The 15,398-nt window shown below is 35.9% G+C and overlaps 1 protein-coding gene across 7 annotated transcripts in view; it reads left to right on the top strand.

Moving 5' to 3' along the window:
* The window catches only part of CNTN4 (contactin 4), an 878,916-nt gene that overhangs the window by 272,511 nt on the left and 591,007 nt on the right, over positions 1 to 15,398 (top strand). Inside the window, exon 1 of one of the 7 annotated variants that reach the window (XM_070492800.1) lies at positions 6,278 to 6,495. The exons of the other annotated variants lie outside the window; for them this stretch is intronic. The gene's annotated coding sequence lies outside the window, so the exon portion shown is untranslated. Of the gene's footprint in view, positions 1 to 6,277; positions 6,496 to 15,398 lie in introns of those variants that run through there. 7 annotated transcript variants of the gene reach the window in all.

Here is a 15,398-nt window from a genome sequence, read left to right as displayed (position 1 = left end):
CTGCAGTGGCATTCTCAGTGGATGAAAAGCTGAGATTCAGGACTCAACGTTACAAACATTGTTTCACTCCTTTGGTTGCTCTCAGAATAAAATCCAAACTCCATGCTATGGCCTGTAGAATCTTAACATGATTGGAAACCTGCCTAACCAATCTGATTTTAATTCTTGCTACTCGTTTCTGCCTGTTGAACTTCCCATTCTCAGTCAAGAATACTCTTCCCCCTTGATATATCTTCACATGGCTGGTAGCCTCTCACTATTTTGTTTTCAGAGTAAATATTTACCTCCTCAAAGGCTTTGGCCACTGATCTGTCCTTATTTTAAAACCAATAGCCTTATTTTATTTCTCTGCTAGTAGTTACTACTACTGGAATTTATCTATTTATTGTTTGTTCATCCTTCCTCTCTCTCCTTCACTACTTTTTTCCTTCCTTTCCCTCTTTTCATTTTCTCCCCTTTTGCTATGGTCTACCCCCTTTGATAAAATGTATATTCCTTGAGAGAATGGATCTTGTATGTCTCCTTCATTGACAGAGAGCAAAATAACCACAAGAAAGCAATTTTAAATACTGATGCACCCTGAATAAAAACGTTACACTTGCTTCAGAAAACACATGGTATAGCATTAGCATCCTGCTTGTTTATAAACTAAACTGATGTGAAAACCAAAGATTTGTATTTTTCCCATTGAAATCATTGTAAGCCATCTAGAGAGCTAATGGCTTCTACTTTGAGAGTAACATAAAAGTTAAATATTTTCCATGAAGTTAGTGATTGAGGAATAACCTAAATAGGATTTATAGGTTTTGTCACCACCTAACTTCTTCTGATGTAAAATGATGTTTGTAGAAGTAGAATAGTTTTACAGAAAAATAATACTGGACATATAACTGAGCCTTCATCAAGCCACTTTAATTTCTAAATAATGGTGTTTTATTTATTTATTGTACTGGGAAATTTTGCTCAGAGAATTACTAATCCTGAGCTTTCAATTGAATGCCTTTTAAATAGCATGAACTCTGAAAAGACATTTCCTTCTTGTAGAAGATATATTGTTCCGTAAGTACATTTTTTAGGTTATAAAATAAAAGATGCAAAGCAGAATTCATAATGGTTATTATCTGGCTTAAAATTCTAATAACAGGTGTTCCTTACAGATCTGAATAGCTGGACTGTAATATGAGAGCCAGATTTAGTTTGTAATGGGCTCAATATTGACCTTCCCGGCCCCACTACCTGTGGGCGTCATGCTAACATGATAACATGGCTAGCATCTGAGGAGTACCTTTGTTTATGGGGTTGGGTAACTTCCATATCTTCAAATGTATTAACCAGCATCTAACCCAAAATTACTGAAGCGGAAAAGTGAAACAGAATGCATACTAAGAGTGTGTTAGAGTCATTTACTGTGTACTTATTTTAAGCTCATTTGACTCCTTGTTTCCTCGTTAAATCCATGCTAGCCCCTATTCTGACCATTTTTACAATTGCATTATCTCAGCCCTGCATGGTTGAGAGTCATTATCAAATTCAATATATGAAGCCATGACAAACCCTAAGAAAAATTCAAAAGCTGTGGTGTTTCATTAAGACTACAACAAAGTAGCTGTTTAAAGTCATAGAGCTAGATGAGAGAAAAACCAAGTATACAAATTCAGCTTCCTAATTTCTGTTCTTGTTCTACACCTCAAAACTCTACCAACTTGTCCTGCAAAGAAAATATATATCAGAGGAAATTGAACCTCATTTTGTTGGATAGTATAATGAATAAAGGATGGAGCACAAGGAATGTTTTCATGTGATGCCTTCATAGATTGAGAAAGATAACTGGCTACATGAACATTGTATTGGATATCTTCATGACCCCAACAAGGATTTTGAGTTTCATGATCCCAAAAACTGATTTTTGAGAATCAAAGATCATCTCCAATCATAAAATCATAAAAACTTTAGTAGCTAGCTTTTTGTTTGAGCTTGTGACTCATGAGAGCTTATTGTAAGGATTCTGATGACCCACCAGTTTTAGAAAGTGGAATAAACCCCCTTAAACTGGTGTTCTCAGTTGGCTTGTTAGGTGGATCAAGTAAGGACAACAGTGTTAAGTAATTGGAGTGAGTTTTTATTCAACTTCTTTCAATGAACGTTCAATGAACGTGTTACAGTCATTGCAGCTGCTTTTGAGGTCAGAATAGAACTGAACCTCCTCCAAATTGCACCCTGCTAGTAATGCCCAGCCAGGAAAAATTTTCCTCCATGACCCCAAATCAGAAAGCTAAATCAAATTCTACCAGACTGTTTCTCAGTCTTCCCAAATCCATTTGCCTGTCTTTTCTAAGGACAACTTAGTATCAAGGAAGCAAAAACAGTTGTCACTTTGTTCCCATGTGAGGATTCCTCTTTAGGAAGTTCATCATCCACTGTCTCCTGGTAGAGATTTTATGATTTCATATATACTTAGCTTCTTCTCCTTCCCCTTTATGACCCCCAACACCTCCTTTGGAAACTCTGCTCTGCACCCTCATATCCATCAAGTCCTTGTCATTAAATGTCTGTCATTGGTTGGCTACTTATTATGCCTGTTATCATGAGTTTATAAATATATGCACAGTCTTCATGACCAAGGAGACATGGGATTAATTCTCTGTAGCCTCTCTTTCTGGAACACTTGACTTACCCATTGCATGAGTTTTCTAGGGCTTCTGTAACATAGTGCTACAAACTGGGTGGCTTAAAACAGAAAAATGTATTATCTCACAGTTCTGAAGTCTAGAAAGCCTTGGTCAAGGTGTGTCAGCAGTGTTGATTCCTTCTGAGGGCTGTGAGTCAATCTCTTCCGTACCATTCTTCTGCCTTCTTGTGGTTGGCTTGTAGTCTTTGGAATTCTTGGCTTGTAGATCTCTATCTTCATTTTCACATTGACTTTTTTCCTGTGTGTCTGTCTCCAAATTTCCCCCCTTTTTTTTTTTTAAAGATTTTTTTTTTATTTTTCCTTTTTCTCCCCAAAGCCCCCCAGTACATAGTTGTATATTCTTCGTTGTGGGTCCTTCTAGTTGTGGCATGTGGGACGCTGCCTCAGCGTGGTCTGATGAGCAGTGCCATGTCCGCGCCCAGGATTCGAACCAACGAAACACTGGGCCGCCTACAACGGAGCGCGCGAACTTAACCACTCGGCCACGGGGCTAGCCCCTCCAAATTTCCCCTTTTATAAGGACACTAGTCTATTGGATTAAAGCCCACCCGAATGACATTATCTTAATTTAACTAATTACATCTGCAATAGCTCTGTTTCCAAATAAGGTCACATTATGAGATACTGGGAGTTGGGACTTCTACATATGAAGTTTTGGGGGAACAAAATTCAACACATAACATCACTCATCTTTCCACAAACTCTTGAGGTGATAATATATGAAAGATACTAATCAGTCATTCCTTTTGGTACATTTTTGTTTTTTCATAGACATGGGTTGTATTTCTTTTTGTCTATTCTACCATACTTATATAGGTAGAGAAATATAGATATCTTTACTCTGTCTGCAGATATGCACTTAAAATAATCAGTACTTGTGTGTATGGGTCTAACTTACTCTATGAGATTATATAAGGTGCAATAATATTGAACATTTCAAATCACATTACCTTCTTTTTATATTGTTATCGTTATATGAACTTTGGTTTACATAAACTATAAATACTTGTTAAGTATAACTATTATCATTGAAGCTCACAGATGGTAAATGATATACCTGAAGAGATCAAGTGAAAGATAGGAAAGAATTATCATAAATCCAGTATAGCACTCAAAGAAAATAATTATGAGTGTGAAGTGAGATCACCTTTTGGAGTCACAATTGCCAACACCTCCTCACCATCACTGCTCTCCATGGGTCCAGATATGTCATATATGAATTGTCTATTTTAATGCTCATAACAACCCTAAGGGAGAGCTATTATTTTCATTTTACAAATAAGGAAAGCAAAGCTCAAGACTCCTGTTTTGGTCAGGGTTACCCATGGATATTCAAACACCAGTCTCTCTAGTCCAAAGCTGATCAATGAAAGCTAAATCCTTAGGCATGCCAATGAACGTGTGTTTGCCAAGAGAATGTCACTGTATATGAAAAGGACGGGGTTTTTTTTGAATATTGAGAATGAAAAAAAAAATACCAAAATACATAGCATCTTCAAACTAGAATAAAGGGGGTCACTAAGGGCTGAGTAAGCAGGCCTTAGGGTTTCCATGCTAACAGGAAACACAGGGGCGGGGACTAGACCTAGCTAAATGGGAAGATAGTGTATTACAGATACACTGTTTCAAAGACCCTGAGGCTTAGGCCTGCATGGAAAATCTCTTTTTGATCTACCACTAAGTCAAAGCCCACTTTATTAACAATTAGTGAAGATGGAGCCTTATTCCTATAAGCCCATGAAAAAAGTGCTCAATATGATAAGTTATAAGAGAAATGAAAATTAAAACCATGACATACTGCTTTACCCACTAAATGGCTAAAAGGAAGGAAATTGATACCAACAAATATTGGCATGGATGTGGAACAACGAGAACTCTCATACATTATGGGTGGGAATGTGAAGTGGGGCAATTACTTTGGAAAATACTTTGACAGTTTCATAAAAAGTTAAAATGAATCTATACTATGACCTAGGAATTATGTTTCTATACACGGAAATTTATCCAAGAGGCGTGAAAACATATCTGCAAAAAGCCTTAGATCAGAATGTTCATCGCAGCTTTATTCACAGTCACAAAAAACTTGAAACAGCCGAAGTGTCTATCAACAGAAGAATAGGTAAGAAAACGGTGGCGTATTCATACAATGGAAAACTATTCAGCAATAAAAGGCAACAACATGTATGAATCTTGAAACATGTTGAATAAAAGAATCTAGATACAAAGAAATACATGCTTTATGATGATCCCATTTATGTAGAACACTAGAATAGGTAACATAATCTATAATGCAAGAAATCAGTTCCTTTGAGGGCCGGATATTGACTGGGCAGCAATATAAGGGAACCCAGGAGTGATGAAAACAGTCTGTATCTTGATAGGACTATGGATTGAACTGTACACTTCAGATCTGTACAGGTTACTGTATGTAAATTATTTCTCAAAAAATATTCTTTAAAATTATTAAGGCTTACATATTATGGGCTGCCCATGCATTGAAGAAACTGTTATATATGAATTATTGTGTGTAGCCAAATACTCATGTGCGAAAGAGCAAAAAACACACAGGCACACAAAGTGCATGCATGGTGATTGTGTCCCTGACTGATCTGTTTTCAGGTGTGAGGGATAATGAGATGGACAGAAGGTAGATTTGAACCTGAAATGTCCTCTCAGGAATCCTGTTAAAGCCTGCTTTTTAGGTGCCGGCCTGGTGGAGCAGCGGTTAAGTGCGCACATTCTGCTTCGGTGGCCCGGGGTTCGCCGGTTCGGATCCAGGGTGCGGACATGGCACTGCTTGGCAAGCCATGCTGTGGTAGGCGTCCCACATATAAAGTGGAGGAAGATGGGCACAGATGTTAGCTCAGGGCCAGTCTTCCTCAGCAAAAAGAGGAGGATTGGCAGATGTTAGCTCAGGGCTAGTCTTCCTCAAAAAAATGAAAAAAAGCACCTACTTTTTAGAAGCAGTAGGGTTAAATTCCCTCCTCCCCCTTTTTGGTCCAAAGAGCTCCTCAAATTGAGTTTACTGCCCACTTCCCCAACCTCCTGCATTCCTTACTTTTCCCTGGACATCTTCGCTAGCCAGATTCTCATTTAAAATGGTATCCCTTTGAATTGACTGTGCTCGAAGAGATAGAACTCCCATGATGCCACAACAAATCCAGCTTGTGCAAAGGCAGTACTAATTTTAAAACTCAAGTGTTATGTCTGGAATTTTTCTTTTTTTTTTTTTTTATTATTAACCTCTCATAGAACTCTCTGTGCTGTCATACATAAATCAGAGGATTATGAAAGAACTAGTCAAAGTGGCTGTTTCCTTCTAAGGCTGTAATTTGGCTCCGTGAATTATTAATTATTAGACCAGTATGGCATCAGCTCCTCAGAACCCAATATAAATGTAAAAGGCTCACCTTATCAGTTATAATCTAAGGAGCTGCAGTAATGTAATTCTTACCATTTAGTGCTCCCTGGTATGTTAAAGGAATTTGGAATATTCAACCCGCAAAACTTTCTGAAAGAAAATACAAAGCAGAGTTTTTCTGTGAGTAGATTTGAAATTCAGTATAAGAAGCAGATGTGGATTGCTTCAAGGGTTTTGATTATTGTGAAGGATGGAGTTGTTTCATAGATGCTGAAGCAAACAACAGGACATGTAAAAGACTGTGGTTGAAGAAAACTGTCTGAAAGTAAAGATTTGGAACATCTTGCATCTCTGCTACTGTTAAGGAGGAAATAAATAATGCACCAAGGATTGAAGTTGTGCTAAAGATAAGTTCAGTATTTGTTGAAAGCAGACATCCGATATAGTAAGTACGTTATTTTTCGTACATGAATTACAGCTCTTCAAAGAATCAAGAACTAAGAATGTATGATCCTTTTTGTTTTTTGCTGGGATACTTAGCTTTAATACTTGATGAAGCCTCCTAGTCTTCTTTGGATCTCTCTTTAATATGTAATGTTGTTTTATTTTAAAACCTTCTGCAGAAAATATATGAGCTTAAATTCTGTTCTTTTTTGTGAACACAAGATTAGTCTCATTTTATGTGCAGGATTTTTTTTAGCAGTTTCTGAATATTTCAGAAGTGTGCTCTCTACATATGCACACATCTAACTCTATCAAATTCAGACAACAGCATTCCTAACTAATACTATAAATGCCACGTTGCTCAACATTACAATTTAAAGTAGGAAATTACATCACAGCTTTAATCTATCCAGTGATTTTTGAATTGGTGGTTTTGTCAATATAAATTCTAATAAGGTAGAAATATATGTTGTGGTTAGCTGCACTGAAATAAATGTATCATCTTTCACTAGCTTAGCCCTTTTAGGAGATCTTTTTAGAAATAATTATTTGCTAAATCTCTGCAAACTTTCATATTATTAATGGAAATTTCAGTAGCTTTATTACTTTGAGTACTCTGCAGTGATCTTAGTTCTAGTTCTATTTGACTTAAAACAGATTACATTAAAAAATAATTCTATGGTGTTGAATTTGTTACAGGAAAATAGTAAATTCATTCTATAAAAATGACTAAATGTGAAAATGACCTGGGAGATAAAAATACCTTGATTATGCTCTGCTGCTTCTGTATAGCCAGTTTTAACAAATTGACAAGTTAAAATTTTGCTTGAATCCTAAATGATGTTAAAGTATTAAAAATAGAGGTAGTTTTCTTTGTTAGGCCAGAGAGGTCAAGGTGTGACACATAGCATTTCAAAGATAAATAACAATGCATCAGAAATTATGAAAACTCCTATTATTTTAAGAATGCTTGAACAATAGCATACATATCTAAAGAATTTCCTGAAAGAAAGAGATTGTGTCATATAATTGTAGGACACATTAAAACAAAAACAAAAAATGTCGTTTCTCCTTTACAGTGAAATAATTCATTTTCTATTTTAAATAAATTGTTTTGTATATGCAAAATTAGGGACAAATATAAATCAGAATGACAATTACATGAAATTGTTTCATTGTTAATATGGTACTGTTTTAGACCCATTTACACTATTGGCCAATAGCTATTATTTAAAAAAAATTAATATTTTCCTGACTTTATTTTCTATATGAGAAGTTGGCCCATTATATTGTCATTAAGGGGGGAAAACTGTGTAGAAGCAGATATAATTTGGGAAGATTTAGTGAGGTTGTGTTGAGTCGACTGTACTGTGGTTCAATATTAAAACAAACCTCTCCTTTATAACTAAAGCATTTCCAACGCATAGTTTCTGGCCCATCGATGTTGGGCAGCATATTACCAAAACCTGAGAGTTCCTTGAAACACTTGGAAATGAAATTTGATCTGAACTTGATCACAAATGATGGCCTCATTCTCCTTTCAGTTTTGCTGACCAAATTCGATCCTGTACATTCTGTTTTACCACAGATTTGGGTTATATATTTGGATTTTCACTGAAACTATAGAATATAGGGGTCAGGCTTTTTCAGAGGTCGATTCGTTAGATGAGTCCTACGTTTTAAATTTGCCCAATGAAAGATAGTAAGTTTAAAATACATAACAACTTAGGAGCAGGGCAGCATTTTAGAAAAATGCAATATGCAGAAAGCATCCTTTGGCCTAACACAGGCATTTTACTAAGAAAGAGCTATTGAGCTGAAAAAAAAATGTGCCTTTGATTGGAGCCCCTGCTGTTCCCATCCCATATTCTTGTCCTTTCTTCTAGGATCACTTTCTGTTTTGATTTCCCCTTGTGCTGGCTTAGTCTCTATTTCCTATTGCTGGACATGCTAAACCTTGGTAAGCATTTTAAGCTTGCTCACTTGCTGTACCCTGACTGGTGTCTTCTCCAAGTCTTATTTTACTCATGTAAAGTTTAAGCCATTGTAACTTCTGTGACCACAGTTTCAAGATGGTTCTCATGTAGTAGATGATTTAAAAAATTTTTTTTCATGTGGAATATTTTAGGATCCTTTTGTGATTTCAGCCTGGAGTGAAATAGAGCTGATTTTGAAAACACGCTATGCTATTTTCTGGTGGTTACTAGTTACATAAGCTCTCCAAGCTTCTATTTTTCCATGTGTGTAAATGAAGATATTAATACTACCTATTTCATTGGATTTTTGAGAAAATCAAATAGAGAGTGCATATCAAATACTTAGTATTTTCCTTGCATCTAGTAAATGCTCAATAAATTTATTACTGCCTTGACCTTTTGTATCAGAAGTGCTTATGCTTTTTCAGAAATCACTGCAATTAATTCTAGTTTGGGGTAATAATGGTTTTGGTCTGTTATATAGATTCTAAGTAGAGTAACCATTAATCTTTTTTAAATGTATATTTATTTTTAATGAAGAGTAAAAATCAAATGGTTTCTATCATTACCAGCTTACCTAACATAATCATACTGTGGTGGAAAGCTACTTGAAAAGAGTAACCTCCCTATTTTTCTTCGAATAGAATCAATAGATATGAGTGATTTTATTAGTTAAGAAATATGTCAAGGAAGAATGTAACTGCGTACATCATGTGATATAATTTAATGTGAGCAGACAAACTGAGACTAATTATGGGGTTAGGATTTCCCAGGAAATATTTATATAACTAATTTCTGCAGGTTGGAAACCAGTCTTGTAAGGATTTCCAGGTTCTCTGCCTTCAGTAAAGCAGCACCTTCTTTCCTTCAAAACCTAACTTCTTTATAGAACTTTCCAGATTAACACTACCATGAAATAATATTTTTCTTACTTTAAACATTTCTACTGTAACAAAACCAGAAACTTGTTTCTGTATTATTTTGAAATTTTCTGCATTTTCTTTCATTATATATATATATTTTTACCTTAAACTTAATTACAAAGTTTTGGAATCACATGCTTACCATTGAAACTTCCCTGCCACCTGATGTGTGTTTGTGTTCCCATAGGTAAGTAGGGAAGTACATAATATAGCTCAGGTTCTAAATGCTAGTTCAATTAAAAAAATAAATAGATATAAAATGTAGATTTAATAATGAGTTGATGTTTTTCCTGAAATATTCATGATATTAATATTTTCTGTGACTGTATCTGAGTGATGATGTAGAAATCATGCCTATTATAATTTTTAAAATGAAATATTTGATGACATTTTGTGCCTGTAAGCAAAGAAACTAACATTGTGATGGCTTTTATTCCAAGTTTTCCAATGACTACTTTGAAATCATTTGAGAAACACTGCCCCATGCTCTTTCAATTTCTAAGTGAATATATATATATATATACACACATATATATATATATATATGTATATATATCTACACACATATATATATATATATATATATATGTATATATATCACTTCCCTTGGTTTAAAATTAGCCCTTTTTGGGGAGCATTATTATAGTTCTTTTATAGATTTCTTATAGGTGTGAGTGAATCAAGAAACTAGCATAGAACATAGCACATGATAAGTAATCATTTAATTTTGACTTTTCCTCCACTTTATACCTTTAAGGGATGTACACCAAATATTGAGATGGAAAGGATATAGCTATTCTGATTTTGATCAGCCTTATTTAGAGTTAGTTATTTCTCCAAATTTGCCAAAATCATAATTAAGAATTACTTCTTAATAGACTTCAGAGAGTATCTCAGTTACATTATTTGGATCTCATAATTTAAAATTAGAAATGGATCTCAGAGATCATGTAGTTCATCACATAAATGGGGAGATAGATTCCAAGAGGCCTCTCAAGGTCATAAAGCCTGTTAGTGGTGGAGCCAGATACAGAAATCAGGTCTTCTGACTTCTTGTATAATGTCATTTTTAGTGCACCATATTTCCTCTGAGATCGATAAACCGTTCCCTGCTGACATTCAGAAGTCACTTAGATATTTGTGGATAATCTAGCATAGTGGCTATTTTGGAGTATCACCCTAGCAGTTAAGATAGCAAAAGATAGTTTTCACTTGAATATGCTTTTGTGCATAAATTATTTCACAACTTTGAGGTTTTCTTCTGCAAAGTAAGTTTCTGATATTTTGATTTTTCTAGTTTTCTCATGTGGAATGAGGGATGGAGACAGTTCAAGTAATTCAAAGAGAGGGACGCAAACAGGAAAAAGAATTATTTCGTTCTTATTCAGAATGAACAAAATACCTGGTTTGATGTTTTCTTCAGGGACTCCAAATCCATTGCTTCTATAGCTAGTAATAGTTTGCTCTTCAGATAGGCTGCAAACTTCGTAGAGGTTAAAACTTTCATCACACAAGTGTGGCTGTTTGTTCACCACAGTGCGTGGCCAGGTAAACTTTAACCAAAACCTCGAGAGATTGAATATTTTAATCCTACAGAAGCAATTTTTTTCACTGGCAAAATAGTACTTGGATTTTGAGTATTTCTCAGAGGAACTAGGCTGGGAATTTAAAATGCGTTAGAGCTCCACTCAGGGCAAAGAACATCTGCTGGACTGTAATCTAATAAAACAGAATTGGACAAAGATGAGGTCTGTGACATATGCTCTGCTGGAGCTGTACTTGAACAGCTCAAGCAGTTTTGCTTTGACAAGCTGATCAAGACAATGGGCTTGTGGAAACAGCCTTGCTAGGACAGATGTATCCTTCCTTCAGGGTTCTGCCCCTAATCCCCCTTGCAGCTGAATTTACTGGAATTTTCTCATGTCCCTAACATACAGTCTAAGGGCTGAGCTCCCTTCCTATTTCTTTTTGATAGATTCTCCCATCTGAGTTTAGTAGTAACTATGAGGAATTTAGCCAAATGGAAATTGACTGAATAACGTAAGGAAAGGAGATGTGGATTCAAACTTAAAAGTTTCAGATTCAAGGGACTGGTCTGCTGGTGTAGTAGTTAAGTTTGTGCACTCCGCTTTGGCAGCCTGAGGATCACCGGTTCAGATCCAGGGCTCAGACCTACACATCACTCATCAGGCCATGCTGTGGCAGCATCCTACATACAAAATAGAGGAAGATTGGCATAGATATTAGCTCAGGGACTATCTTCTTCAAGCGAAAAAGAGGAAGATTGGCAACAGATGTTAGCGCAGGGTCAATCTAGCAATAACAATTTCCACTTTCTTTATGGCTCAGGGGTTTTTTTAGGAATTAAGTGTACTTCAGGTATTTCCAAGTTCTTTAAGTGGTTCATACTCTATGCAGGATAATAGTAATTGCACTGATTCCTTATGTATCTTCTCTTGAATGGAGGAATGTGTTAGTTTGCCCAGGCTGCTGTTACAAAGTACCACAACCTTGGTGGCTTAAACAACAGTAATTTATTGTCTCACAGATCTGGAGGCTAGAAGTCCAAGATCAAGGTTTCTGCTGAGTTAATTCCTTCCCAGGGCTGTGAGGGAGAATCTGCTCCAGGCCTTTCTCCTAGCTTCTGTTGGTTTGCTATCTTTGTGTTCCTTGTTGTGTAGAAGCATCACCCTGATCTCTGCCTTCACATTCACGTGGCATTCTCCCTGTGTGTGTCTGTGTCCAAATTTCCCATTTTTAAAAGCACATCAGTCATATTGGATTATGGGTTCACCCTATTCCAGTATAAACTCATCTTAACTAATTACACCTACAATGCCCCTATTTCCAAATGGATCACATCCTGAGGTACTGGGGGTTAGAACTTCAACATATGAATTTGGGGGCAGGGGCACATAATTCAACCCATAACAAGGAGCGTGGGGTGTTTTTTTTTGTATTATTTTCCTTACTTAGTGTCCTTTTTACTGATTGGAACCTTTGAGATTACCATAATGTTATTCTGCATCTTTCCATTTCTCTGTTCCTACTCTCTTTATAAACTTCAAACCACCTCCTAATATATTCGATTTATAATCTCACAGTAGGAGAATATAGAAAGAGACATTATAAGGAGTAATTGCGAATTGATTTTAGTAAATTAACAGTCTAGGCTAATCTGACTACCAGGAATTATTTTAGTCAGTTTCTGAGAATCACCAAAAAATTTTCAAGGAAATTTGTTTACATTATCTCATTTAAACCAACATCGCTACTATTTATACCCATTTTAAAGATGTAGGAATTCATGTTTAGAGGTGATGAAATGCCAAATGTCACTTGGGTAATGCCTGAATTAGATACAGCCTGGATTAGATTTTACGAGAGATTTCAAATCCAAATCTTGAATTCTTTCTGCTCAATCATCATTTTGCCCTTTTGAAAATGGATGCAGGTAAGTTTCTGACTCATTTGGGTCTCAAATAGAGACCCATGGAATCATACAGTGGACTCTGTAAGTGCAAATTGTCCGTATAATACTTTCTCAATTTTCTCACATCAAATGTTTCTGATTCCTCTTATCTATCAACTAGTGGTCATTATGTATAAGGCTCTATGGTTGACAGAGATTATGAAAAGAATTGTTTCATTTCTCTAAATAATTTTTCTCCTGCATAAACCTTATTTTTTTTTTTATTTCTGCTCTAACAAATTATCACGAATTTAGCGGCTTAAAACAAGAGCCATTCATTAGCTCACAATTTTCTTGGGTCAGAAGTGTGAATACAGCATGGATCTCTGCTGGGGATCTCATACGGCTGAAAGCAAGGAATCAGCAGACTTTTTAATGTTTTTTTTTGCTGCAGCTGTAGAGAAAATCTGTTTTTAGGATCATTCAAGCTGTTGTCAGAGTTCACTTCCATGTGATTGTAGGGTTGAGGTCCCCATTTCTTACTGGCTCTCCTGGAGTCATTCTCAGCTCCTAGGGTCTGCCTACATAGCCTGGCTCATGGCCTTCTTCAAAGCCAAAAGTGGTGTGTCGGTTTCTTCCTACACCTCTCCCTGCCCTCCCTTTTGCCTCATTTCTCTGGCCTCACCTTCTTACCCACATACATCTGATGGAATCTTCTACCTTCCTCTTCTGCTTTTAAGCAATGTGTTGCTTAAATTGTACTGTGATTACCTTAGGGCCGACCACTTGTCCAGAATAATCTCCCTATTTTAAAGTCAGCTGATAAATAAGCTTAATTTCATCAGCAACGTCTCTTCACAGAAGTACTTATGTTAGTGTTTGACAGAATAACTAGGGAATAGAAACTTGGAGGGACATATTTAGAATTCTGCTTATCACATCCTGGTAATTGTTTTTCATATTAAACATTTTCATATTGGACAGCAATATGCCTGTAAAATCATGTATTTTAGAGTATACAAAGTGCCTTCACATGTATTATCATGTTATTCTCATGCCTTCTCTAGGGGATGGAGGTAATCATTCCCATTTCATAGGTAGGGAAACAAAGGCACTGAGCCAAGAGTTCTCAGATGCACTAGTCTCATATCTGAAAGTGTTAGAGTTCTTCTCGGTGCACAGAACATCTGCTAGTCTTTAACCTGGTAAAAGAGAACCAGGCCCTTATTTTACTCCTCCTTCTGTTTTAATTCTTTAAAATAGTTGACTTATTATTTTGCACCAAAAAGGTAAGGAAGTGCTCTAAAAGGGTAGGGTCAAGTCAAAGGATACAGGTGCCAACATGAAAGAGGCCCCAATAGCCAAATCTGGAAAATTAGAGCAACCCAATAAATAACTATAATGTTGAATTTTAACCCATGGAATAAAATAAATATCCATGAGCCCATACTGAAATAAGTAGATAGATAGATAGGTAGGTAGGCAGATAGACAGATAGGAGAGAAGACACAGCTCTTCCTTATGGAAGAATTCTAATTAATAAGTGTATAAGGAGTAAAGAATATGGAACATCATCATTAGAAAACCACAGTAGTAATTGTTGTAGGCAAGACCCATTGATGGATGCTAAAACTAGCTGATGAAGGTTTGGAGATAAACTAACTTTTCTTAGTCTCAAAGCATCTCTCCTCAAGTCTTTAACAAAGAGGAAAATTATGACTTTACAGTGGAAAAACTCAGCAGACACTACTTTAACCAAGTGATCATGTTGCAACCAAGTGATCATGGTTAGCATCACTAATGATGGGACATATGGATGTTATGTACCCCTGACATGATGCACTGAGAAGGGCACATTACTTCTGGTTATTCTTGAAAAAATACATAACCACAATATAACCATTAGAAAATATCAGACAAACCCAAAGTGAGGGACACTATGAAATAGTTTACCCATGTTCTTTATTATATCATTGCATCATGGAACAGGAAAAGAATATTAGTGCACACACTGGTAAAATCTGCATAAAGTTTGTAGTCTGTTTCTTGTTTTGATCGTGGTGTTATGTTTTGTAGGTTAACATTGGGAAAGCTGGATGAAGGGTATATGGGAATTCTCTGTACTATTTTTACCATTTTTTAGTCTAGGATAATTTTTTTTAAAGTCTGGTTCTCTCATTAACTAGGTTTGTAGCACTGGACAACACACATAATCTCATTGAGCTTCATTTTCCTTATCTATAAAGTAGACCTAACAATACAGAGCCTTTTACGGACAAAGCATGTGAAATGTAATTTAGATAGCATAATAATTAAAAGCAATTGATTTGAAATCATACAAATATGGTATTAGTCCTGGTTCTACCAATTAAGACTGTGTAACCACACAAAACTTAGCTAAGTTTATTCAGCCTCAGTTTTCCTATTTTTAGTGTTTACGGGGTTACTGTGAATTTTAAATATGATACAACAGATAAGCACTATTCGAGGCATTGTCAGAGCATACACTCAAAAACTTGCTATTGTTATTACATATTTGTGTATAAAATTCTCATTGACTTAGTAGGTTCTAATTATTATGTCTTGACTTTGA

Source organism: Equus asinus, chromosome 21 (assembly GCF_041296235.1).
Source record: "Equus asinus isolate D_3611 breed Donkey chromosome 21, EquAss-T2T_v2, whole genome shotgun sequence".
In the NCBI taxonomy this organism is placed as follows: domain Eukaryota; kingdom Metazoa; phylum Chordata; class Mammalia; order Perissodactyla; family Equidae; genus Equus; species Equus asinus.
Note: the sequence above shows the minus strand (reverse complement) of the source record. Positions and strands in the feature narration are given on the sequence as shown.